At 46.0% G+C, this 25,224-nt stretch overlaps 17 non-coding genes and 3 pseudogenes across 17 annotated transcripts; all 20 read right to left on the reverse strand.

Annotated features, from left to right (window-relative positions):
* Positions 1–745: 745 nt before the first annotated feature.
* LOC141226374 (U2 spliceosomal RNA) lies at positions 746–837 on the reverse strand (annotated as a pseudogene).
* Positions 838–1,959: 1,122 nt separating this feature from the next.
* LOC141226549 (U2 spliceosomal RNA) lies at positions 1,960–2,150 on the reverse strand. Its single transcript, XR_012293678.1, has one exon. It is a non-coding gene; the product is annotated as a U2 spliceosomal RNA (small nuclear RNA).
* Positions 2,151–3,269: 1,119 nt separating this feature from the next.
* Positions 3,270–3,460, reverse strand: LOC141226550 (U2 spliceosomal RNA). The gene has a single exon (XR_012293679.1). It is a non-coding gene; the product is annotated as a U2 spliceosomal RNA (small nuclear RNA).
* A 1,121-nt stretch (positions 3,461–4,581) lies between these two features.
* LOC141226176 (U2 spliceosomal RNA) lies at positions 4,582–4,772 on the reverse strand. The gene has a single exon (XR_012293402.1). It is a non-coding gene; the product is annotated as a U2 spliceosomal RNA (small nuclear RNA).
* A 1,120-nt stretch (positions 4,773–5,892) lies between these two features.
* Positions 5,893–6,083, reverse strand: LOC141226552 (U2 spliceosomal RNA). The gene has a single exon (XR_012293681.1). It is a non-coding gene; the product is annotated as a U2 spliceosomal RNA (small nuclear RNA).
* Positions 6,084–7,204: 1,121 nt separating this feature from the next.
* On the reverse strand, positions 7,205–7,395 carry LOC141226553 (U2 spliceosomal RNA). The gene has a single exon (XR_012293682.1). It is a non-coding gene; the product is annotated as a U2 spliceosomal RNA (small nuclear RNA).
* Positions 7,396–8,515: 1,120 nt separating this feature from the next.
* On the reverse strand, positions 8,516–8,706 carry LOC141226554 (U2 spliceosomal RNA). Its single transcript, XR_012293683.1, has one exon. It is a non-coding gene; the product is annotated as a U2 spliceosomal RNA (small nuclear RNA).
* A 1,121-nt stretch (positions 8,707–9,827) lies between these two features.
* On the reverse strand, positions 9,828–10,018 carry LOC141226555 (U2 spliceosomal RNA). The gene has a single exon (XR_012293684.1). It is a non-coding gene; the product is annotated as a U2 spliceosomal RNA (small nuclear RNA).
* A 1,114-nt stretch (positions 10,019–11,132) lies between these two features.
* Positions 11,133–11,314, reverse strand: LOC141226235 (U2 spliceosomal RNA). Its single transcript, XR_012293458.1, has one exon. It is a non-coding gene; the product is annotated as a U2 spliceosomal RNA (small nuclear RNA).
* Positions 11,315–11,838: 524 nt separating this feature from the next.
* On the reverse strand, positions 11,839–11,954 carry LOC141226371 (U2 spliceosomal RNA; annotated as a pseudogene).
* A 1,121-nt stretch (positions 11,955–13,075) lies between these two features.
* LOC141226556 (U2 spliceosomal RNA) lies at positions 13,076–13,266 on the reverse strand. Its single transcript, XR_012293685.1, has one exon. It is a non-coding gene; the product is annotated as a U2 spliceosomal RNA (small nuclear RNA).
* Positions 13,267–14,389: 1,123 nt separating this feature from the next.
* LOC141226559 (U2 spliceosomal RNA) lies at positions 14,390–14,580 on the reverse strand. The gene has a single exon (XR_012293687.1). It is a non-coding gene; the product is annotated as a U2 spliceosomal RNA (small nuclear RNA).
* Positions 14,581–15,701: 1,121 nt separating this feature from the next.
* On the reverse strand, positions 15,702–15,892 carry LOC141226560 (U2 spliceosomal RNA). Its single transcript, XR_012293688.1, has one exon. It is a non-coding gene; the product is annotated as a U2 spliceosomal RNA (small nuclear RNA).
* Positions 15,893–17,011: 1,119 nt separating this feature from the next.
* On the reverse strand, positions 17,012–17,202 carry LOC141226561 (U2 spliceosomal RNA). The gene has a single exon (XR_012293689.1). It is a non-coding gene; the product is annotated as a U2 spliceosomal RNA (small nuclear RNA).
* Positions 17,203–18,323: 1,121 nt separating this feature from the next.
* LOC141226562 (U2 spliceosomal RNA) lies at positions 18,324–18,514 on the reverse strand. The gene has a single exon (XR_012293690.1). It is a non-coding gene; the product is annotated as a U2 spliceosomal RNA (small nuclear RNA).
* A 1,121-nt stretch (positions 18,515–19,635) lies between these two features.
* LOC141226071 (U2 spliceosomal RNA) lies at positions 19,636–19,826 on the reverse strand. The gene has a single exon (XR_012293300.1). It is a non-coding gene; the product is annotated as a U2 spliceosomal RNA (small nuclear RNA).
* Positions 19,827–20,944: 1,118 nt separating this feature from the next.
* Positions 20,945–21,126, reverse strand: LOC141226299 (U2 spliceosomal RNA). The gene has a single exon (XR_012293510.1). It is a non-coding gene; the product is annotated as a U2 spliceosomal RNA (small nuclear RNA).
* Positions 21,127–21,920: 794 nt separating this feature from the next.
* LOC141226392 (U2 spliceosomal RNA) lies at positions 21,921–22,012 on the reverse strand (annotated as a pseudogene).
* Positions 22,013–23,130: 1,118 nt separating this feature from the next.
* On the reverse strand, positions 23,131–23,321 carry LOC141226563 (U2 spliceosomal RNA). The gene has a single exon (XR_012293691.1). It is a non-coding gene; the product is annotated as a U2 spliceosomal RNA (small nuclear RNA).
* A 1,119-nt stretch (positions 23,322–24,440) lies between these two features.
* On the reverse strand, positions 24,441–24,622 carry LOC141226300 (U2 spliceosomal RNA). Its single transcript, XR_012293511.1, has one exon. It is a non-coding gene; the product is annotated as a U2 spliceosomal RNA (small nuclear RNA).
* Between the last annotated feature and the right edge of the window lie 602 nt (positions 24,623–25,224).

Here is a 25,224-nt window from a genome sequence, read left to right on the forward strand (position 1 = left end):
AAGTGCACTAGGATGCTGGTCTTCTTGAAACCCTCTCCAAAAGGAGAAGGGTCCCCCAAACCATTCCCCGTCCCTCCGAGCCAGAAGGCCACAGCGAGGAACAGGGACAAATAGCCACCTCCAACCGAAACCAGAGGCGACCCAATCTTACCCCCAATACCTGCCCGAGTTCTCACCCGAGCAAGGCACTGGGAGCCAAAGACTGTGCTCCCCTCCCGGAAGAGGGGAGCCAACATCGCTCTCCTCCCGAAAGAGGAGAGCCAAGGGGGTTCAGGGGGGAGCGGAACCTGATGGCCACACACTCCCCCCCTAGACCTGCCAAGAGAGGAACCCGTTAGGGAACCGCATTCCGACAAAATCCTAGTAAGGACGTGGACACACGTGAATAAGTGGACACACAGTGACAAAAAAATTAAATAAATAGTGAAGGTTTCACAGTATAATACTGCCCGGACCTTCGACCGGAAATTGAAAAATTCCCCATCCTAAGGCCAGAAGGCCCGGAATAAGGGTGTGTGCGAAGAAAGAAAATTTGAAGTGCTTGTGCAAATGTGCCATAAACTCAAGTGGGGTTCCCAATCCCAGTGAGTTAAGGCACCCCAGGGTCACCACTCCTGGGGCACTTCACACTTCGGGCTTTCGATCTTCCCCGGCCCAATGACGTCGATCCTGGGGGGCCATGCTTTCCACCAGATGACTATATTAGCCACCTGGCGTACTAACAAGCGCCTAAACCCCAGTGTGCAAAATGTATCAATCTACTAGGGCGGCCAACATCCAAAACCGCCTTTTCGAAAGATACTACACTTGATCTTAGCCAAAAGGCCGAGAAGCGATAACCAGAATTGGTTTCCGACTACGGTGCCACCCAAGGATTCTGAAAAGTCCATTTGTGGAGATGGCCACCTGGACTCCCGTTAAGAAGACATGCTGTCAACCTCTAGATCCCTCACATGCCTGCACTTTTCGGCTTGCTGCTGCTGCAATCCACGCGTTTTAGATCTGCATAACTCCACCTCTTTTAGCACAGTACCCTCAACCCCCGGCTGTTCCCACCCGCCTCAACACCGTTGGAAGGGAGGAGAACCAATTAAGGCGGGGGGGGGGGGTGGAACGAGCAGCTGTCTACCCTTAGCAGGAGGGTTGCTGATTAATTACCTCTAATGCTGCTGCTGCTGCTGGCTGTCCAGCAGCAGACTGAAGGTGGCTGCTGCTGTGCGCAGGTATATAAAGGCTCAGAGCCTATTATGACACGCGCAGCCAGCGTTCCATTGCCACATTCCGTCTACTGCAGGCGGGATACCTGGATGGCTGAATGTCACTGAGAAGCTCACAGAGACCGCCATAAGCAACAGTTTAAAAGAATGCCACAGACTAATCAACCAAACTTTTTGGGTTGGTTTCTCTTTTATAGTCTGCAGGCATTAAATGAAAGAAGTCAGTGTTCCAGCAGAGGGAGACAACGTTTCAGAAAAGGCATTGTAGCAAACCAAAAAAGAAATTTTAAGCCCAGCAGAGTAACCAGCTCACATACCTGTTAGCTCAGGTGAGTTTAAAAGGCTGCTGTTGATAACAAGGGCATTTGCTAAATAGATGGTGTGTGTGCAACAATATACTGAAAGGTCAATTATATTGTGCAGCTTATCTCACCACCTGTAGTTATTTAGGTGAAAGCTCCAAAATGCTTGCCTAATATGTCTGTTTATCCAAAAGGAAGTATAGAGGGAGAGCTAGATAGATAGCATTGCATTACATTACATTACATGGCAATGCAATGCACAGTTGCTGAAGTTGAACCAAAATGAGCTTGTCATCTGGCTTCTGCAACTTTTAACATGAAAAATCCAATGAGGAGAAGAAAAGCAAAGCCAAAGAGTCCATCCCAAAATCCGACAAACAAGCAAAATGAACAAAAAGCATTGAATTCAATTCTTTCTGATTTTAGAAACTGCATTAAAGAAGGGGTGCACCGGTCCTGGAGATACTGCAATACCAGGTCAATGCGTGGAGTGGACAGAGCAAGCTCTTTTTCCATCTCCCTGTTCTAAAAATCCATTTAATATATGGTCCCCAGATAGGGGACGTATCAGATATTAAACTGATAAGAACAGATACTACACTTGATCTTAGCCAAAAGGCCGAGAAGCGATAACCAGAATTGGTTTCCGACTACGGTGCCACCCAAGGATTCTGAAAAGTCCATTTGTGGAGATGGCCACCTGGACTCCCGTTAAGAAGACATGCTGTCAACCTCTAGATCCCTCACATGCCTGCACTTTTCGGCTTGCTGCTGCTGCAATCCACGCGTTTTAGATCTGCATAACTCCACCTCTTTTAGCACAGTACCCTCAACCCCCGGCTGTTCCCACCCGCCTCAACACCGTTGGAAGGGAGGAGAACCAATTAAGGCGGGGGGGGGTGGAACGAGCAGCTGTCTACCCTTAGCAGGAGGGTTGCTGATTAATTACCTCTCCTGCTGCTGCTGCTGCTGGCTGTCCAGCAGCAGACTGAAGGTGGCTGCTGCTGTGCGCAGGTATATAAAGGCTCAGAGCCTATTATGACACGCGCAGCCAGCGTTCCATTGCCACATTCCGTCTACTGCAGGCGGGATACCTGGATGGCTGAATGTCACTGAGAAGCTCACAGAGACCGCCATAAGCAACAGTTTAAAAGAATGCCACAGACTAATCAACCAAACTTTTTGGGTTGGTTTCTCTTTTATAGTCTGCAGGCATTAAATGAAAGAAGTCAGTGTTCCAGCAGAGGGAGACAATGTTTCAGAAAAGGCATTGTAGCAAACCAAAAAAGAAATTTTAAGCGCAGCAGAGTAACCAGCTCACATACCTGTTAGCTCAGGTGAGTTTAAAAGGCTGCTGTTGATAACAAGGGCATTTGCTAAATAGATGGTGTGTGTGCAACAATATACTGAAAGGTCAATTATATTGTGCAGCTTATCTCACCACCTGTAGTTATTTAGGTGAAAGCTCCAAAATGCTTGCCTAATATGTCTGTTTATCCAAAAGGAAGTATAGAGGGAGAGCTAGATAGATAGCATTGCATTACATTACATTACATGGCAATGCAATGCACAGTTGCTGAAGTTGAACCAAAATGAGCTTGTCATCTGGCTTCTGCAACTTTTAACATGAAAAATCCAATGAGGAGAAGAAAAGCAAAGCCAAAGAGTCCATACCAAAATCCGACAAACAAGCAAAATGAACAAAAAGCATTGAATTCAATTCTTTCTGATTTTAGAAACTGCATTAAAGAAGGGGTGCACCGGTCCTGGAGATACTGCAATACCAGGTCAATGCGTGGAGTGGACAGAGCAAGCTCTTTTTCCATCTCCCTGTTCTAAAAATCCATTTAATATATGGTCCCCAGATAGGGGACGTATCAGATATTAAACTGATAAGAACAGATACTACACTTGATCTTAGCCAAAAGGCCGAGAAGCGATAACCAGAATTGGTTTCCGACTACGGTGCCACCCAAGGATTCTGAAAAGTCCATTTGTGGAGATGGCCACCTGGACTCCCGTTAAGAAGACATGCTGTCAACCTCTAGATCCCTCACATGCCTGCACTTTTCGGCTTGCTGCTGCTGCAATCCACGCGTTTTAGATCTGCATAACTCCACCTCTTTTAGCACAGTACCCTCAACCCCCGGCTGTTCCCACCCGCCTCAACACCGTTGGAAGGGAGGAGAACCAATTAAGGCGGGGGGGGGGGTGGAACGAGCAGCTGTCTACCCTTAGCAGGAGGGTTGCTGATTAATTACCTCTCCTGCTGCTGCTGCTGCTGGCTGTCCAGCAGCAGACTGAAGGTGGCTGCTGCTGTGCGCAGGTATATAAAGGCTCAGAGCCTATTATGACACGCGCAGCCAGCGTTCCATTGCCACATTCCGTCTACTGCAGGCGGGATACCTGGATGGCTGAATGTCACTGAGAAGCTCACAGAGACCGCCATAAGCAACAGTTTAAAAGAATGCCACAGACTAATCAACCAAACTTTTTGGGTTGGTTTCTCTTTTATAGTCTGCAGGCATTAAATGAAAGAAGTCAGTGTTCCAGCAGAGGGAGACAACGTTTCAGAAAAGGCATTGTAGCAAACCAAAAAAGAAATTTTAAGCGCAGCAGAGTAACCAGCTCACATACCTGTTAGCTCAGGTGAGTTTAAAAGGCTGCTGTTGATAACAAGGGCATTTGCTAAATAGATGGTGTGTGTGCAACAATATACTGAAAGGTCAATTATATTGTGCAGCTTATCTCACCACCTGTAGTTATTTAGGTGAAAGCTCCAAAATGCTTGCCTAATATGTCTGTTTATCCAAAAGGAAGTATAGAGGGAGAGCTAGATAGATAGCATTGCATTACATTACATTACATGGCAATGCAATGCACAGTTGCTGAAGTTGAACCAAAATGAGCTTGTCATCTGGCTTCTGCAACTTTTAACATGAAAAATCCAATGAGGAGAAGAAAAGCAAAGCCAAAGAGTCCATCCCAAAATCCGACAAACAAGCAAAATGAACAAAAAGCATTGAATTCAATTCTTTCTGATTTTAGAAACTGCATTAAAGAAGGGGTGCACCGGTCCTGGAGATACTGCAATACCAGGTCAATGCGTGGAGTGGACAGAGCAAGCTCTTTTTCCATCTCCCTGTTCTAAAAATCCATTTAATATATGGTCCCCAGATAGGGGACGTATCAGATATTAAACTGATAAGAACAGATACTACACTTGATCTTAGCAAAAAGGCCGAGAAGCGATAACCAGAATTGGTTTCCGACTACGGTGCCACCCAAGGATTCTGAAAAGTCCATTTGTGGAGATGGCCACCTGGACTCCCGTTAAGAAGACATGCTGTCAACCTCTAGATCCCTCACATGCCTGCACTTTTCGGCTTGCTGCTGCTGCAATCCACGCGTTTTAGATCTGCATAACTCCACCTCTTTTAGCACAGTACCCTCAACCCCCGGCTGTTCCCACCCGCCTCAACACCGTTGGAAGGGAGGAGAACCAATTAAGGCGGGGGGGGGGTGGAACGAGCAGCTGTCTACCCTTAGCAGGAGGGTTGCTGATTAATTACCTCTCCTGCTGCTGCTGCTGCTGGCTGTCCAGCAGCAGACTGAAGGTGGCTGCTGCTGTGCGCAGGTATATAAAGGCTCAGAGCCTATTATGACACGCGCAGCCAGCGTTCCATTGCCACATTCCGTCTACTGCAGGCGGGATACCTGGATGGCTGAATGTCACTGAGAAGCTCACAGAGACCGCCATAAGCAACAGTTTAAAAGAATGCCACAGACTAATCAACCAAACTTTTTGGGTTGGTTTCTCTTTTATAGTCTGCAGGCATTAAATGAAAGAAGTCAGTGTTCCAGCAGAGGGAGACAACGTTTCAGAAAAGGCATTGTAGCAAACCAAAAAAGAAATTTTAAGCGCAGCAGAGTAACCAGCTCACATACCTGTTAGCTCAGGTGAGTTTAAAAGGCTGCTGTTGATAACAAGGGCATTTGCTAAATAGATGGTGTGTGTGCAACAATATACTGAAAGGTCAATTATATTGTGCAGCTTATCTCACCACCTGTAGTTATTTAGGTGAAAGCTCCAAAATGCTTGCCTAATATGTCTGTTTATCCAAAAGGAAGTATAGAGGGAGAGCTAGATAGATAGCATTGCATTACATTACATTACATGGCAATGCAATGCACAGTTGCTGAAGTTGAACCAAAATGAGCTTGTCATCTGGCTTCTGCAACTTTTAACATGAAAAATCCAATGAGGAGAAGAAAAGCAAAGCCAAAGAGTCCATCCCAAAATCCGACAAACAAGCAAAATGAACAAAAAGCATTGAATTCAATTCTTTCTGATTTTAGAAACTGCATTAAAGAAGGGGTGCACCGGTCCTGGAGATACTGCAATACCAGGTCAATGCGTGGAGTGGACAGAGCAAGCTCTTTTTCCATCTCCCTGTTCTAAAAATCCATTTAATATATGGTCCCCAGATAGGGGACGTATCAGATATTAAACTGATAAGAACAGATACTACACTTGATCTTAGCCAAAAGGCCGAGAAGCGATAACCAGAATTGGTTTCCGACTACGGTGCCACCCAAGGATTCTGAAAAGTCCATTTGTGGAGATGGCCACCTGGACTCCCGTTAAGAAGACATGCTGTCAACCTCTAGATCCCTCACATGCCTGCACTTTTCGGCTTGCTGCTGCTGCAATCCACGCGTTTTAGATCTGCATAACTCCACCTCTTTTAGCACAGTACCCTCAACCCCCGGCTGTTCCCACCCGCCTCAACACCGTTGGAAGGGAGGAGAACCAATTAAGGCGGGGGGGGGGGTGGAACGAGCAGCTGTCTACCCTTAGCAGGAGGGTTGCTGATTAATTACCTCTCCTGCTGCTGCTGCTGCTGGCTGTCCAGCAGCAGACTGAAGGTGGCTGCTGCTGTGCGCAGGTATATAAAGGCTCAGAGCCTATTATGACACGCGCAGCCAGCGTTCCATTGCCACATTCCGTCTACTGCAGGCGGGATACCTGGATGGCTGAATGTCACTGAGAAGCTCACAGAGACCGCCATAAGCAACAGTTTAAAAGAATGCCACAGACTAATCAACCAAACTTTTTGGGTTGGTTTCTCTTTTATAGTCTGCAGGCATTAAATGAAAGAAGTCAGTGTTCCAGCAGAGGGAGACAACGTTTCAGAAAAGGCATTGTAGCAAACCAAAAAAGAAATTTTAAGCGCAGCAGAGTAACCAGCTCACATACCTGTTAGCTCAGGTGAGTTTAAAAGGCTGCTGTTGATAACAAGGGCATTTGCTAAATAGATGGTGTGTGTGCAACAATATACTGAAAGGTCAATTATATTGTGCAGCTTATCTCACCACCTGTAGTTATTTAGGTGAAAGCTCCAAAATGCTTGCCTAATATGTCTGTTTATCCAAAAGGAAGTATAGAGGGAGAGCTAGATAGATAGCATTGCATTACATTACATTACATGGCAATGCAATGCACAGTTGCTGAAGTTGAACCAAAATGAGCTTGTCATCTGGCTTCTGCAACTTTTAACATGAAAAATCCAATGAGGAGAAGAAAAGCAAAGCCAAAGAGTCCATCCCAAAATCCGACAAACAAGCAAAATGAACAAAAAGCATTGAATTCAATTCTTTCTGATTTTAGAAACTGCATTAAAGAAGGGGTGCACCGGTCCTGGAGATACTGCAATACCAGGTCAATGCGTGGAGTGGACAGAGCAAGCTCTTTTTCCATCTCCCTGTTCTAAAAATCCATTTAATATATGGTCCCCAGATAGGGGACGTATCAGATATTAAACTGATAAGAACAGATACTACACTTGATCTTAGCCAAAAGGCCGAGAAGCGATAACCAGAATTGGTTTCCGACTACGGTGCCACCCAAGGATTCTGAAAAGTCCATTTGTGGAGATGGCCACCTGGACTCCCGTTAAGAAGACATGCTGTCAACCTCTAGATCCCTCACATGCCTGCACTTTTCGGCTTGCTGCTGCTGCAATCCACGCGTTTTAGATCTGCATAACTCCACCTCTTTTAGCACAGTACCCTCAACCCCCGGCTGTTCCCACCCGCCTCAACACCGTTGGAAGGGAGGAGAACCAATTAAGGCGGGGGGGGGGTGGAACGAGCAGCTGTCTACCCTTAGCAGGAGGGTTGCTGATTAATTACCTCTCCTGCTGCTGCTGCTGCTGGCTGTCCAGCAGCAGACTGAAGGTGGCTGCTGCTGTGCGCAGGTATATAAAGGCTCAGAGCCTATTATGACACGCGCAGCCAGCGTTCCATTGCCACATTCCGTCTACTGCAGGCGGGATACCTGGATGGCTGAATGTCACTGAGAAGCTCACAGAGACCGCCATAAGCAACAGTTTAAAAGAATGCCACAGACTAATCAACCAAACTTTTTGGGTTGGTTTCTCTTTTATAGTCTGCAGGCATTAAATGAAAGAAGTCAGTGTTCCAGCAGAGGGAGACAACGTTTCAGAAAAGGCATTGTAGCAAACCAAAAAAGAGATTTTAAGCGCAGCAGAGTAACCAGCTCACATACCTGTTAGCTCAGGTGAGTTTAAAAGGCTGCTGTTGATAACAAGGGCATTTGCTAAATAGATGGTGTGTGTGCAACAATATACTGAAAGGTCAATTATATTGTGCAGCTTATCTCACCACCTGTAGTTATTTAGGTGAAAGCTCCAAAATGCTTGCCTAATATGTCTGTTTATCCAAAAGGAAGTATAGAGGGAGAGCTAGATAGATAGCATTGCATTACATTACATTACATGGCAATGCAATGCACAGTTGCTGAAGTTGAACCAAAATGAGCTTGTCATCTGGCTTCTGCAACTTTTAACATGAAAAATCCAATGAGGAGAAGAAAAGCAAAGCCAAAGAGTCCATCCCAAAATCCGACAAACAAGCAAAATGAACAAAAAGCATTGAATTCAATTCTTTCTGATTTTAGAAACTGCATTAAAGAAGGGGTGCACCGGTCCTGGAGATACTGCAATACCAGGTCAATGCGTGGAGTGGACAGAGCAAGCTCTTTTTCCATCTCCCTGTTCTAAAAATCCATTTAATATATGGTCCCCAGATAGGGGACGTATCAGATATTAAACTGATAAGAACAGATACTACACTTGATCTTAGCCAAAAGGCCGAGAAGCGATAACCAGAATTGGTTTCCGACTACGGTGCCACCCAAGGATTCTGAAAAGTCCATTTGTGGAGATGGCCACCTGGACTCCCGTTAAGAAGACATGCTGTCAACCTCTAGATCCCTCACATGCCTGCACTTTTCGGCTTGCTGCTGCTGCAATCCACGCGTTTTAGATCTGCATAACTCCACCTCTTTTAGCACAGTACCCTCAACCCCCGGCTGTTCCCACCCGCCTCAACACCGTTGGAAGGGAGGAGAACCAATTAAGGCGGGGGGGGGGGTGGAACGAGCAGCTGTCTACCCTTAGCAGGAGGGTTGCTGATTAATTACCTCTCCTGCTGCTGCTGCTGCTGGCTGTCCAGCAGCAGACTGAAGGTGGCTGCTGCTGTGCGCAGGTATATAAAGGCTCAGAGCCTATTATGACACGCGCAGCCAGCGTTCCATTGCCACATTCCGTCTACTGCAGGCGGGATACCTGGATGGCTGAATGTCACTGAGAAGCTCACAGAGACCGCCATAAGCAACAGTTTAAAAGAATGCCACAGACTAATCAACCAAACTTTTTGGGTTGGTTTCTCTTTTATAGTCTGCAGGCATTAAATGAAAGAAGTCAGTGTTCCAGCAGAGGGAGACAACGTTTCAGAAAAGGCATTGTAGCAAACCAAAAAAGAAATTTTAAGCGCAGCAGAGTAACCAGCTCACATACCTGTTAGCTCAGGTGAGTTTAAAAGGCTGCTGTTGATAACAAGGGCATTTGCTAAATAGATGGTGTGTGTGCAACAATATACTGAAAGGTCAATTATATTGTGCAGCTTATCTCACCACCTGTAGTTATTTAGGTGAAAGCTCCAAAATGCTTGCCTAATATGTCTGTTTATCCAAAAGGAAGTATAGAGGGAGAGCTAGATAGATAGCATTGCATTACATTACATTACATGGCAATGCAATGCACAGTTGCTGAAGTTGAACCAAAATGAGCTTGTCATCTGGCTTCTGCAACTTTTAACATGAAAAATCCAATGAGGAGAAGAAAAGCAAAGCCAAAGAGTCCATCCCAAAATCCGACAAACAAGCAAAATGAACAAAAAGCATTGAATTCAATTCTTTCTGATTTTAGAAACTGCATTAAAGAAGGGGTGCACCGGTCCTGGAGATACTGCAATACCAGGTCAATGCGTGGAGTGGACAGAGCAAGCTCTTTTTCCATCTCCCTGTTCTAAAAATCCATTTAATATATGGTCCCCAGATAGGGGACGTATCAGATATTAAACTGATAAGAACAGATACTACACTTGATCTTAGCCAAAAGGCCGAGAAGCGATAACCAGAATTGGTTTCCGACTACGGTGCCACCCAAGGATTCTGAAAAGTCCATTTGTGGAGATGGCCACCTGGACTCCCGTTAAGAAGACATGCTGTCAACCTCTAGATCCCTCACATGCCTGCACTTTTCGGCTTGCTGCTGCTGCAATCCATGCGTTTTAGATCTGCATAACTCCACCTCTTTTAGCACAGTACCCTCAACCCCCGGCTGTTCCCACCCGCCTCAACACCGTTGGAAGGGAGGAGAACCAATTAAGGCGGGGGGGGGGGTGGAACGAGCAGCTGTCTACCCTTAGCAGGAGGGTTGCTGATTAATTACCTCTCCTGCTGCTGCTGCTGCTGGCTGTCCAGCAGCAGACTGAAGGTGGCTGCTGCTGTGCGCAGGTATATAAAGGCTCAGAGCCTATTTTGACACGCGCAGCCAGCGTTCCATTGCCACATTCCGTCTACTGCAGGCCTGGATGGCTGAATGTCACTGAGAAGCTCACAGAGACCGCCATAAGCAACAGTTTAAAAGAATGCCACAGACTAATCAACCAAACTTTTTGGGTTGGTTTCTCTTTTATAGTCTGCAGGCATTAAATGAAAGAAGTCAGTGTTCCAGCAGAGGGAGACAACGTTTCAGAAAAGGCATTGTAGCAAACCAAAAAAGAAATTTTAAGCGCAGCAGAGTAACCAGCTCACATACCTGTTAGCTCAGGTGAGTTTAAAAGGCTGCTGTTGATAACAAGGGCATTTGCTAAATAGATGGTGTGTGTGCAACAATATACTGAAAGGTCAATTATATTGTGCAGCTTATCTCACCACCTGTAGTTATTTAGGTGAAAGCTCCAAAATGCTTGCCTAATATGTCTGTTTATCCAAAAGGAAGTATAGAGGGAGAGCTAGATAGATAGCATTGCATTACATTACATTACATGGCAATGCAATGCACAGTTGCTGAAGTTGAACCAAAATGAGCTTGTCATCTGGCTTCTGCAACTTTTAACATGAAAAATCCAATGAGGAGAAGAAAAGCAAAGCCAAAGAGTCCATCCCAAAATCCGACAAACAAGCAAAATGAACAAAAAGCATTGAATTCAATTCTTTCTGATTTTAGAAACTGCATTAAAGAAGGGGTGCACCGGTCCTGGAGATACTGCAATACCAGGTCAATGCGTGGAGTGGACAGAGCAAGCTCTTTTTCCATCTCCCTGTTCTAAAAATCCATTTAATATATGGTCCCCAGATAGGGGACGTATCAGATATTAAACTGATAAGAACAGATTTTTTGATTGAAGCTGCATCCAAGGCACTGAAAAATGTGACCGAAGTCACACCAAAACAGCGCACGAGGCGAGGATTCATGTGGACCCTTCCCGGAGGAGAGGGTCCCCAATAAACCATCCCCATCCCTCCGAGCCAGAAGGCCACAGCGAGGGTCAGGGATCTCCGATGCTCTCCCTAGCCGAAGCCGGAGAAGAGCCGTTTTCGTGCTCCCAGCTTCCATCTAGGCTGCCACCCTAGAGGAGCTGGAGCCTGTGTTGGTTTCTCAGCCCAAAGCTGACCGGACCTCCGACCGGGTTTATAAAAATTCCCCTTCCTAGCCCGGAGGCCAGGAATAGGGGGGGTTGCTCAGAAAGTATGATTGGCAAAGGTGCGGCATGCTACGAAGCCAAGTCTTTCTGGGGTTCCCAGTCCCAGTAAGCTTGGACTCCCACCAGGGCGCCTACTCCTGGGGCACATTGCTCCAAAGCCCTCACACTTACCCAGCCTAGTGACTTCGATCCTGGAGGGCCATGTTTTCCATCAGATAACTCTATGAGCCACCTGGCGTACTAACAAGTGTACCAAACCAGTGTGTAATATGCTTCAATTTACTAGGGCAGCCCAAGGACAAAACTGCCTTTTCAAAAGATACTACACTTGATCTTAGCCAAAAGGCCGAGAAGCGATAACCAGAATTGGTTTCCGACTACGGTGCCACCCAAGGATTCTGAAAAGTCCATTTGTGGAGATGGCCACCTGGACTCCCGTTAAGAAGACATGCTGTCAACCTCTAGATCCCTCACATGCCTGCACTTTTCGGCTTGCTGCTGCTGCAATCCACGCGTTTTAGATCTGCATAACTCCACCTCTTTTAGCACAGTACCCTCAACCCCCGGCTGTTCCTACCCGCCTCAACACCGTTGGAAGGGAGGAGAACCAATTAAGGCGGGGGGGGGGGTGGAACGAGCAGCTGTCTACCCTTAGCAGGAGGGTTGCTGATTAATTACCTCTCCTGCTGCTGCTGCTGCTGGCTGTCCAGCAGCAGACTGAAGGTGGCTGCTGCTGTGCGCAGGTATATAAAGGCTCAGAGCCTATTTTGACACGCGCAGCCAGCGTTCCATTGCCACATTCCGTCTTCTGCAGGCGGGATACCTGGATGGCTGAATGTCACTGAGAAGCTCACAGAGACCGCCATAAGCAACAGTTTAAAAGAATGCCACAGACTAATCAACCAAACTTTTTGGGTTGGTTTCTCTTTTATAGTCTGCAGGCATTAAATGAAAGAAGTCAGTGTTCCAGCAGAGGGAGACAACGTTTCAGAAAAGGCATTGTAGAAAACCAAAAAAGAAATTTTAAGCGCAGCAGAGTAACCAGCTCACATACCTGTTAGCTCAGGTGAGTTTAAAAGGCTGCTGTTGATAACAAGGGCATTTGCTAAATAGATGGTGTGTGTGCAACAATATACTGAAAGGTCAATTATATTGTGCAGCTTATCTCACCACCTGTAGTTATTTAGGTGAAAGCTCCAAAATGCTTGCCTAATATGTCTGTTTATCCAAAAGGAAGTATAGAGGGAGAGCTAGATAGATAGCATTGTATTACATTACATTACATGGCAATGCAATGCACAGTTGCTGAAGTTGAACCAAAATGAGCTTGTCATCTGGCTTCTGGAACTTTTAACATGAAAAATCCAATGAGGAGAAGAAAAGCAAAGCCAAACAGTCCATCCCAAAATCCGACAAACAAGCAAAATGAACAAAAAGCATTGAATTCAATTCTTTCTGATTTTAGAAACTGCATTAAAGAAGGGGTGCACCGGTCCTGGAGATACTGCAATACCAGGTCAATGCGTGGAGTGGACAGAGCAAGCTCTTTTTCCATCTCCCTGTTCTAAAAATCCATTTAATATATGGTCCCCAGATAGGGGACGTATCAGATATTAAACTGATAAGAACAGATACTACACTTGATCTTAGCCAAAAGGCCGAGAAGCGATAACCAGAATTGGTTTCCGACTACGGTGCCACCCAAGGATTCTGAAAAGTCCATTTGTGGAGATGGCCACCTGGACTCCCGTTAAGAAGACATGCTGTCAACCTCTAGATCCCTCACATGCCTGCACTTTTCGGCTTGCTGCTGCTGCAATCCATGCGTTTTAGATCTGCATAACTCCACCTCTTTTAGCACAGTACCCTCAACCCCTGGCTGTTCCCACCCGCCTCAACACCGTTGGAAGGGAGGAGAACCAATTAAGGCGGGGGGGGGGGGGTGGAACGAGCAGCTGTCTACCCTTAGCAGGAGGGTTGCTGATTAATTACCTCTCCTGCTGCTGCTGCTGCTGGCTGTCCAGCAGCAGACTGAAGGTGGCTGCTGCTGTGCGCAGGTATATAAAGGCTCAGAGCCTATTATGACACGCGCAGCCAGCGTTCCATTGCCACATTCCGTCTACTGCAGGCGGGATATCTGGATGGCTGAATGTCACTGAGAAGCTCACAGAGACCGCCATAAGCAACAGTTTAAAAGAATGCCACAGACTAATCAACCAAACTTTTTGGGTTGGTTTCTCTTTTATAGTCTGCAGGCATTAAATGAAAGAAGTCAGTGTTCCAGCAGAGGGAGACAACGTTTCAGAAAAGGCATTGTAGCAAACCAAAAAAGAAATTTTAAGCGCAGCAGAGTAACCAGCTCACATACCTGTTAGCTCAGGTGAGTTTAAAAGGCTGCTGTTGATAACAAGGGCATTTGCTAAATAGATGGTGTGTGTGCAACAATATACTGAAAGGTCAATTATATTGTGCAGCTTATCTCACCACCTGTAGTTATTTAGGTGAAAGCTCCAAAATGCTTGCCTAATATGTCTGTTTATCCAAAAGGAAGTATAGAGGGAGAGCTAGATAGATAGCATTGCATTACATTACATTACATGGCAATGCAATGCACAGTTGCTGAAGTTGAACCAAAATGAGCTTGTCATCTGGCTTCTGCAACTTTTAACATGAAAAATCCAATGAGGAGAAGAAAAGCAAAGCCAAAGAGTCCATCCCAAAATCCGACAAACAAGCAAAATGAACAAAAAGCATTGAATTCAATTCTTTCTGATTTTAGAGACTGCATTAAAGAAGGGGTGCACCGGTCCTGGAGATACTGCAATACCAGGTCAATGCGTGGAGTGGACAGAGCAAGCTCTTTTTCCATCTCCCTGTTCTAAAAATCCATTTAATATATGGTCCCCAGATAGGGGACGTATCAGATATTAAACTGATAAGAACAGATACTACACTTGATCTTAGCCAAAAGGCCGAGAAGCGATAACCAAAATTGGTTTCCGACTACGGTGCCACCCAAGGATTCTGAAAAGTCCATTTGTGGAGATGGCCACCTGGACTCCCGTTAAGAAGACATGCTGTCAACCTCTAGATCCCTCACATGCCTGCACTTTTCGGCTTGCTGCTGCTGCAATCCACGCGTTTTAGATCTGCATAACTCCACCTCTTTTAGCACAGTACCCTCAACCCCCGGCTGTTCCCACCCGCCTCAACACCGTTGGAAAGGAGGAGAACCAATTAAGGCGGGGGGGGGGGTGGAACGAGCAGCTGTCTACCCTTAGCAGGAGGGTTGCTGATTAATTACCTCTCCTGCTGCTGCTGCTTCTGGCTGTCCAGCAGCAGACTGAAGGTGGCTGCTGCTGTGCACAGGTATATAAAGGCTCAGAGCCTATTATGACATGCGCAGCCAGCGTTCCATTGCCACATTCCGTCTACTGCAGGCGGGATACCTGGATGGCTGAATGTCACTGAGAAGCTCACAGAGACCGCCATAAGCAACAGTTTAAAAGAATGCCACAGACTAATCAACCAAACTTTTTGGGTTGGTTTCTCTTTTATAGTCTGCAGGCATTAAATGAAAGAAGTCAGTGTTCCAGCAGAGGGAGACAACGTTTCAGAAAAGGCATTGTAGCAAACCAAAAAATAAATTTTAAGCGCAGCAGAGTAACCAGCTCACATACCTGTTAGCTCAGGTGAGTTTAAAAGGCTGCTGTTGATAACAAGGGCATTTGCTAAATAGATGGTGTGTGTGCAACAATATACTGAAAGGTCAATTATATTGTGCAGCTTATCTCACCACCTGTAGTTATTTAGGTGAAAGCTCCAAAATGCTTGCCTAATATGTCTGTTTATCCAAAAGGAAGTATAGAGGGAGAGCTAGATAGATAGCATTGCATTACATTACATTACATGGCAATGCAATGCACAGTTGCTGAAGTTGAACCAAAATGAGCTTGTCATCTGGCTTCTGCAACTTTTAACATGAAAAATCCAATGAGGAGAAGAAAAGCAAAGCCAAAGAGTCCATCCCAAAATCCGACAAACAAGCAAAATGAACAAAAAGCATTGAATTCAATTCTTTCTGATTTTAGAAACTGCATTAAAGAAGGGGTGCACCGGTCCTGGAGATACTGCAATACCAGGTCAATGCGTGGAGTGGACAGAGCAAGCTCTTTTTCCATCTCCCTGTTCTAAAAATCCATTTAATATATGGTCCCCAGATAGGGGACGTATCAGATATTAAACTGATAAGAACAGATACTACACTTGATCTTAGCCAAAAGGCCGAGAAGCGATAACCAGAATTGGTTTCCGACTACGGTGCCACCCAAGGATTCTGAAAAGTCCATTTGTGGAGATGGCCACCTGGACTCCCGTTAAGAAGACATGCTGTCAACCTCTAGATCCCTCACATGCCTGCACTTTTCGGCTTGCTGCTGCTGCAATCCACGCGTTTTAGATCTGCATAACTCCACCTCTTTTAGCACAGTACCCTCAACCCCCGGCTGTTCCCACCCGCCTCAACACCGTTGGAAGGGAGGAGAACCAATTAAGGCGGGGGGGGGTGGAACGAGCAGCTGTCTACCCTTAGCAGGAGGGTTGCTGATTAATTACCTCTCCTGCTGCTGCTGCTGCTGGCTGTCCAGCAGCAGACTGAAGGTGGCTGCTGCTGTGCGCAGGTATATAAAGGCTCAGAGCCTATTATGACACGCGCAGCCAGCGTTCCATTGCCACATTCCGTCTACTGCAGGCGGGATACCTGGATGGCTGAATGTCACTGAGAAGCTCACAGAGACCGCCATAAGCAACAGTTTAAAAGAATGCCACAGACTAATCAACCAAACTTTTTGGGTTGGTTTCTCTTTTATAGTCTGCAGGCATTAAATGAAAGAAGTCAGTGTTCCAGCAGAGGGAGACAACGTTTCAGAAAAGGCATTGTAGCAAACCAAAAAAGAAATTTTAAGCGCAGCAGAGTAACCAGCTCACATACCTGTTAGCTCAGGTGAGTTTAAAAGGCTGCTGTTGATAACAAGGGCATTTGCTAAATAGATGGTGTGTGTGCAACAATATACTGAAAGGTCAATTATATTGTGCAGCTTATCTCACCACCTGTAGTTATTTAGGTGAAAGCTCCAAAATGCTTGCCTAATATGTCTGTTTATCCAAAAGGAAGTATAGAGGGAGAGCTAGATAGATAGCATTGCATTACATTACATTACATGGCAATGCAATGCACAGTTGCTGAAGTTGAACCAAAATGAGCTTGTCATCTGGCTTCTGCAACTTTTAACATGAAAAATCCAATGAGGAGAAGAAAAGCAAAGCCAAAGAGTCCATCCCAAAATCCGACAAACAAGCAAAATGAACAAAAAGCATTGAATTCAATTCTTTCTGATTTTAGAAACTGCATTAAAGAAGGGGTGCACCGGTCCTGGAGATACTGCAATACCAGGTCAATGCGTGGAGTGGACAGAGCAAGCTCTTTTTCCATCTCCCTGTTCTAAAAATCCATTTAATATATGGTCCCCAGATAGGGGACGTATCAGATATTAAACTGATAAGAACAGATACTACACTTGATCTTAGCCAAAAGGCCGAGAAGCGATAACCAGAATTGGTTTCCGACTACGGTGCCACCCAAGGATTCTGAAAAGTCCATTTGTGGAGATGGCCACCTGGACTCCCGTTAAGAAGACATGCTGTCAACCTCTAGATCCCTCACATGCCTGCACTTTTCGGCTTGCTGCTGCTGCAATCCATGCGTTTTAGATCTGCATAACTCCACCTCTTTTAGCACAGTACCCTCAACCCCCGGCTGTTCCCACCCGCCTCAACACCGTTGGAAGGGAGGAGAACCAATTAAGGCGGGGGGGGGGGTGGAACGAGCAGCTGTCTACCCTTAGCAGGAGGGTTGCTGATTAATTACCTCTCCTGCTGCTGCTGCTGCTGGCTGTCCAGCAGCAGACTGAAGGTGGCTGCTGCTGTGCGCAGGTATATAAAGGCTCAGAGCCTATTATGACACGCGCAGCCAGCGTTCCATTGCCACATTCCGTCTACTGCAGGCGGGATACCTGGATGGCTGAATGTCACTGAGAAGCTCACAGAGACCGCCATAAGCAACAGTTTAAAAGAATGCCACAGACTAATCAACCAAACTTTTTGGGTTGGTTTCTCTTTTATAGTCTGCAGGCATTAAATGAAAGAAGTCAGTGTTCCAGCAGAGGGAGACAACGTTTCAGAAAAGGCATTGTAGCAAACCAAAAAAGAAATTTTAAGCGCAGCAGAGTAACCAGCTCACATACCTGTTAGCTCAGGTGAGTTTAAAAGGCTGCTGTTGATAACAAGGGCATTTGCTAAATAGATGGTGTGTGTGCAACAATATACTGAAAGGTCAATTATATTGTGCAGCTTATCTCACCACCTGTAGTTATTTAGGTGAAAGCTCCAAAATGCTTGCCTAATATGTCTGTTTATCCAAAAGGAAGTATAGAGGGAGAGCTAGATAGATAGCATTGCATTACATTACATTACATGGCAATGCAATGCACAGTTGCTGAAGCTGAACCAAAATGAGCTTGTCATCTGGCTTCTGCAACTTTTAACATGAAAAATCCAATGAGGAGAAGAAAAGCAAAGCCAAAGAGTCCATCCCAAAATCCGACAAACAAGCAAAATGAACAAAAAGCATTGAATTCAATTCTTTCTGATTTTAGAGACTGCATTAAAGAAGGGGTGCACCGGTCCTGGAGATACTGCAATACCAGGTCAATGCGTGGAGTGGACAGAGCAAGCTCTTTTTCCATCTCCCTGTTCTAAAAATCCATTTAATATATGGTCCCCAGATAGGGGACGTATCAGATATTAAACTGATAAGAACAGATACTACACTTGATCTTAGCCAAAAGGCCGAGAAGCGATAACCAGAATTGGTTTCCGACTACGGTGCCACCCAAGGATTCTGAAAAGTCCATTTGTGGAGATGGCCACCTGGACTCCCGTTAAGAAGACATGCTGTCAACCTCTAGATCCCTCACATGCCTGCACTTTTCGGCTTGCTGCTGCTGCAATCCACGCGTTTTAGATCTGCATAACTCCACCTCTTTTAGCACAGTACCCTCAACCCCCGGCTGTTCCCACCCGCCTCAACACCGTTGGAAAGGAGGAGAACCAATTAAGGCGGGGGGGTGGGTGGAACGAGCAGCTGTCTACCCTTAGCAGGAGGGTTGCTGATTAATTACCTCTCCTGCTGCTGCTACTGCTGGCTGTCCAGCAGCAGACTGAAGGTGGCTGCTGCTGTGCGCAGGTATATAAAGGCTCAGAGCCTATTATGACATGCGCAGCCAGCGTTCCATTGCCACATTCCGTCTACTGCAGGCGGGATACCTGGATGGCTGAATGTCACTGAGAAGCTCACAGAGACCGCCATAAGCAACAGTTTAAAAGAATGCCACAGACTAATCAACCAAACTTTTTGGGTTGGTTTCTCTTTTATAGTCTGCAGGCATTAAATGAAAGAAGTCAGTGTTCCAGCAGAGGGAGACAACGTTTCAGAAAAGGCATTGTAGCAAACCAAAAAAGAAATTTTAAGCGCAGCAGAGTAACCAGCTCACATACCTGTTAGCTCAGGTGAGTTTAAAAGGCTGCTGTTGATAACAAGGGCATTTGCTAAATAGATGGTGTGTGTGCAACAATATACTGAAAGGTCAATTATATTGTGCAGCTTATCTCACCACCTGTAGTTATTTAGGTGAAAGCTCCAAAATGCTTGCCTAATATGTCTGTTTATCCAAAAGGAAGTATAGAGGGAGAGCTAGATAGATAGCATTGCATTACATTACATTACATGGCAATGCAATGCACAGTTGCTGAAGTTGAACCAAAATGAGCTTGTCATCTGGCTTCTGCAACTTTTAACATGAAAAATCCAATGAGGAGAAGAAAAGCAAAGCCAAAGAGTCCATCCCAAAATCCGACAAACAAGCAAAATGAACAAAAAGCATTGAATTCAATTCTTTCTGATTTTAGAAACTGCATTAAAGAAGGGGTGCACCGGTCCTGGAGATACTGCAATACCAGGTCAATGTGTGGAGTGGACAGAGCAAGCTCTTTTTCCATCTCCCTGTTCTAAAAATACATTTAATATATGGTCCCCAGATAGGGGACGTATCAGATATTAAACTGATAAGAACAGATACTACACTTGATCTTAGCCAAAAGGCCGAGAAGCGATAACCAGAATTGGTTTCCGACTACGGTGCCACCCAAGGATTCTGAAAAGTCCATTTGTGGAGATGGCCACCTGGACTCCCGTTAAGAAGACATGCTGTCAACCTCTAGATCCCTCACATGCCTGCACTTTTCGGCTTGCTGCTGCTGCAATCCACGCGTTTTAGATCTGCATAACTCCACCTCTTTTAGCACAGTACCCTCAACCCCCGGCTGTTCCCACCCGCCTCAACACCGTTGGAAGGGAGGAGAACCAATTAAGGCGGGGGGGGTGGAACGAGCAGCTGTCTACCCTTAGCAGGAGGGTTGCTGATTAATTACCTCTCCTGCTGCTGCTGCTGCTGGCTGTCCAGCAGCAGACTGAAGGTGGCTGCTGCTGTTCGCAGGTATATAAAGGCTCAGAGCCTATTATGACACGCGCAGCCAGCGTTACATTGCCACATTCCGTCTACTGCAGGCGGGATACCTGGATGGCTGAATGTCACTGAGAAGCTCACAGAGACCGCCATAAGCAACAGTTTAAAAGAATGCCACAGACTAATCAACCAAACTTTTTGGGTTGGTTTCTCTTTTATAGTCTGCAGGCATTAAATGAAAGAAGTCAGTGTTCCAGCAGAGGGAGACAACGTTTCAGAAAAGGCATTGTAGCAAACCAAAAAAGAAATTTTAAGCGTAGCAGAGTAACCAGCTCACATACCTGTTAGCTCAGGTGAGTTTAAAAGGCTGCTGTTGATAACAAGGGCATTTGCTAAATAGATGGTGTGTGTGCAACAATATACTGAAAGGTCAATTATATTGTGCAGCTTATCTCACCACCTGTAGTTATTTAGGTGAAAGCTCCAAAATGCTTGCCTAATATGTCTGTTTATCCAAAAGGAAGTATAGAGGGAGAGCTAGATAGATAGCATTGCATTACATTACATTACATGGCAATGCAATGCACAGTTGCTGAAGTTGAACCAAAATGAGCTTGTCATCTGGCTTCTGCAACTTTTAACATGAAAAATCCAATGAGGAGAAGAAAAGCAAAGCCAAAGAGTCCATCCCAAAATCCGACAAACAAGCAAAATGAACAAAAAGCATTGAATTCAATTCTTTCTGATTTTAGAAACTGCATTAAAGAAGGGGTGCACCGGTCCTGGAGATACTGCAATACCAGGTCAATGCGTGGAGTGGACAGAGCAAGCTCTTTTTCCATCTCCCTGTTCTAAAAATCCATTTAATATATGGTCCCCAGATAGGGGACGTATCAGATATTAAACTGATAAGAACAGATTTTTTTTTTTTTTTTTCGAAAGCCCGAATTCGTGTACAAAACCCGAGTGCGCTTAAAAAAGTGACAAGTGCCACAAAAAAAGTGCACTAGGATGCTGGTCTTCTTGAAACCCTCTCCAAAAGGAGAAGGGTCCCCCAAACCATTCCCCGTCCCTCCGAGCCAAAAGGCCACAGCGAGGAACAGGGACAAAAAGCCACCTCCAGCCGAAGCCAGAGGCGACCCAATCTTACCCCCAGCACCTGCCCGAGTTCTCACCCGAGCAAGGCACTGGGAGCCAAAGACTGTGCTCCCCTCCCGGAAGAGGGGAGCCAACAACGCTCTCCTCCCAAAAGAGGAGAGCCAGGGGGGTTCAGGGGGGAGCGGAACCTGATGGCCACACACTCCCCCCCTAGACCTGCCAAGAGAGGAACCCGTAAGGGAACCGCATCCCGACAAAATCCTAGTAGGACGTGACACACATGAATAAGTGGACACACAGTGACAAAGAAATTAAATAAATAGTGAAGGTTTCACAGTATAATACTGCCCGGACCTTCGACCGGGAATTGAAAAATTCCCCATCCTAAGGCCAGAAGGCCCGGAATAAGGGTGTGTGCGAAGAAAGAAAATTTGAAGTGCTTGTGCAAATGTGCCATAAGCTCAAGTGGGGTTCCCAATCCCAGTGAGTTAAGGCACCCCAGGGTCACCACTCCTGGGGCACTTCACACTTCGGGCTTTCGATCTTCCCCGGCCCAATGGCGTCGATCCTGGGGGGCCATGCTTTCCACCAGATGACTATATTAGCCACCTGGCGTACTAACAAGCGCCTAAACCCCAGTGTGCATAATGTATCAATCTACTAGGGCAGCCAACATCCAAAACCGCCTTTTCGAAAGATACTACACTTGATCTTAGCCAAAAGGCCGAGAAGCAATAACCAGAATTGGTTTCCGACTATGGTGCCACCCAAGGATTCTGAAAAGTCCATTTGTGGAGATGGCCACCTGGACTCCCGTTAAGAAGACATGCTGTCAACCTCTAGATCCCTCACATGCCTGCACTTTTCGGCTTGCTGCTGCTGCAATCCACGCGTTTTAGATCTGCATAACTCCACCTCTTTTAGCACAGTACCCTCAACCCCCGGCTGTTCCCACCCGCCTCAACACCGTTGGAAGGGAGGAGAACCAATTAAGGCGGGGGGGGTGGAACGAGCAGCTGTCTACCCTTAGCAGGAGGGTTGCTGATTAATTACCTCTCCTGCTGCTGCTGCTGCTGGCTGTCCAGCAGCAGACTGAAGGTGGCTGCTGCTGTGCGCAGGTATATAAAGGCTCAGAGCCTATTATGACACGCGCAGCCAGCGTTCCATTGCCACATTCCGTCTACTGCAGGCGGGATACCTGGATGGCTGAATGTCACTGAGAAGCTCACAGAGACCGCCATAAGCAACAGTTTAAAAGAATGCCACAGACTAATCAACCAAACTTTTTGGGTTGGTTTCTCTTTTATAGTCTGCAGGCATTAAATGAAAGAAGTCAGTGTTCCAGCAGAGGGAGACAACGTTTCAGAAAAGGCATTGTAGCAAACCAAAAAAGAAATTTTAAGCGCAGCAGAGTAACCAGCTCACATACCTGTTAGCTCAGGTGAGTTTAAAAGGCTGCTGTTGATAACAAGGGCATTTGCTAAATAGATGGTGTGTGTGCAACAATATACTGAAAGGTCAATTATATTGTGCAGCTTATCTCACCACCTGTAGTTATTTAGGTGAAAGCTCCAAAATGCTTGCCTAATATGTCTGTTTATCCAAAAGGAAGTATAGAGGGAGAGCTAGATAGATAGCATTGCATTACATTACATTACATGGCAATGCAATGCACAGTTGCTGAAGTTGAACCAAAATGAGCTTGTCATCTGGCTTCTGCAACTTTTAACATGAAAAATCCAATGAGGAGAAGAAAAGCAAAGCCAAAGAGTCCATCCCAAAATCCGACAAACAAGCAAAATGAACAAAAAGCATTGAATTCAATTCTTTCTGATTTTAGAAACTGCATTAAAGAAGGGGTGCACCGGTCCTGGAGATACTGCAATACCAGGTCAATGCGTGGAGTGGACAGAGCAAGCTCTTTTTCCATCTCCCTGTTCTAAAAATCCATTTAATATATGGTCCCCAGATAGGGGACGTATCAGATATTAAACTGATAAGAACAGATACTACACTTGATCTTAGCCAAAAGGCCGAGAAGCGATAACCAGAATTGGTTTCCGACTACGGTGCCACCCAAGGATTCTGAAAAGTCCATTTGTGGAGATGGCCACCTGGACTCCCGTTAAGAAGACATGCTGTCAACCTCTAGATCCCTCACATGCCTGCACTTTTCGGCTTGCTGCTGCTGCAATCCACGCGTTTTAGATCTGCATAACTCCACCTCTTTTAGCACAGTACCCTCAACCCCCGGCTGTTCCCACCCGCCTCAACACCGTTGGAAGGGAGGAGAACCAATTAAGGCGGGGGGGGGTGGAACGAGCAGCTGTCTACCCTTAGCAGGAGGGTTGCTGATTAATTACCTCTCCTGCTGCTGCTGCTGCTGGCTGTCCAGCAGCAGACTGAAGGTGGCTGCTGCTGTGCGCAGGTATATAAAGGCTCAGAGCCTATTATGACACGCGCAGCCAGCGTTCCATTGCCACATTCCGTCTACTGCAGGCGGGATACCTGGATGGCTGAATGTCACTGAGAAGCTCACAGAGACCGCCATAAGCAACAGTTTAAAAGAATGCCACAGACTAATCAACCAAACTTTTTGGGTTGGTTTCTCTTTTATAGTCTGCAGGCATTAAATGAAAGAAGTCAGTGTTCCAGCAGAGGGAGACAACGTTTCAGAAAAGGCATTGTAGCAAACCAAAAAAGAAATTTTAAGCGCAGCAGAGTAACCAGCTCACATACCTGTTAGCTCAGGTGAGTTTAAAAGGCTGCTGTTGATAACAAGGGCATTTGCTAAATAGATGGTGTGTGTGCAACAATATACTGAAAGGTCAATTATATTGTGCAGCTTATCTCACCACCTGTAGTTATTTAGGTGAAAGCTCCAAAATGCTTGCCTAATATGTCTGTTTATCCAAAAGGAAGTATAGAGGGAGAGCTAGATAGATAGCATTGCATTACATTACATTACATGGCAATGCAATGCACAGTTGCTGAAGTTGAACCAAAATGAGCTTGTCATCTGGCTTCTGCAACTTTTAACATGAAAAATCCAATGAGGAGAAGAAAAGCAAAGCCAAAGAGTCCATCCCAAAATCCGACAAACAAGCAAAATGAGCAAAAAGCATTGAATTCAATTCTTTCTGATTTTAGAAACTGCATTAAAGAAGGGGTGCACCGGTCCTGGAGATACTGCAATACCAGGTCAATGCGTGGAGTGGACAGAGCAAGCTCTTTTTCCATCTCCCTGTTCTAAAAATCCATTTAATATATGGTCCCCAGATAGGGGACGTATCAGATATTAAACTGATAAGAACAGATTTTTTTTTTTTTTTTTCGAAAGCCCGAATTCGTGTACAAAACCCGAGTGCGCTTAAAAAAGTGACAAGTGCCACAAAAAAAGTGCACTAGGATGCTGGTCTTCTTGAAACCCTCTCCAAAAGGAGAAGGGTCCCCCAAACCATTCCCCGTCCCTCCGAGCCAAAAGGCCACAGCGAGGAACAGGGACAAAAAGCCACCTCCAGCTGAAGCCAGAGGCGACCCAATCTTACCCCCAGCACCTGCCCGAGTTCTCACCCGAGCAAGGCACTGGGAGCCAAAGACTGTGCTCCCCTCCCGGAAGAGGGGAGCCAACAACGCTCTCCTCCCAAAAGAGGAGAGCCAGGGGGGTTCAGGGGGGAGCGGAACCTGATGGCCACACACTCCCCCCCTAGACCTGCCAAGAGAGGAACCCGTAAGGGGACCGCATCCCGACAAAATCCTAGTAGGACGTGACACACATGAATAAGTGGACACACAGTGACAAAGAAATTAAATAAATAGTGAAGGTTTCACAGTATAATACTGCCCGGACCTTCGACCGGGAATTGAAAAATTCCCCATCCTAAGGCCAGAAGGCCCGGAATAAGGGTGTGTGCGAAGAAAGAAAATTTGAAGTGCTTGTGCAAATGT

The sequence above is a fragment of the Phyllobates terribilis genome, unplaced genomic scaffold, assembly GCF_046119375.1.
Source record: "Phyllobates terribilis strain yellow unplaced genomic scaffold, ASM4611937v1 Scaffold_414__1_contigs__length_1644244, whole genome shotgun sequence".
NCBI lineage: Eukaryota > Metazoa > Chordata > Amphibia > Anura > Dendrobatidae > Phyllobates > Phyllobates terribilis.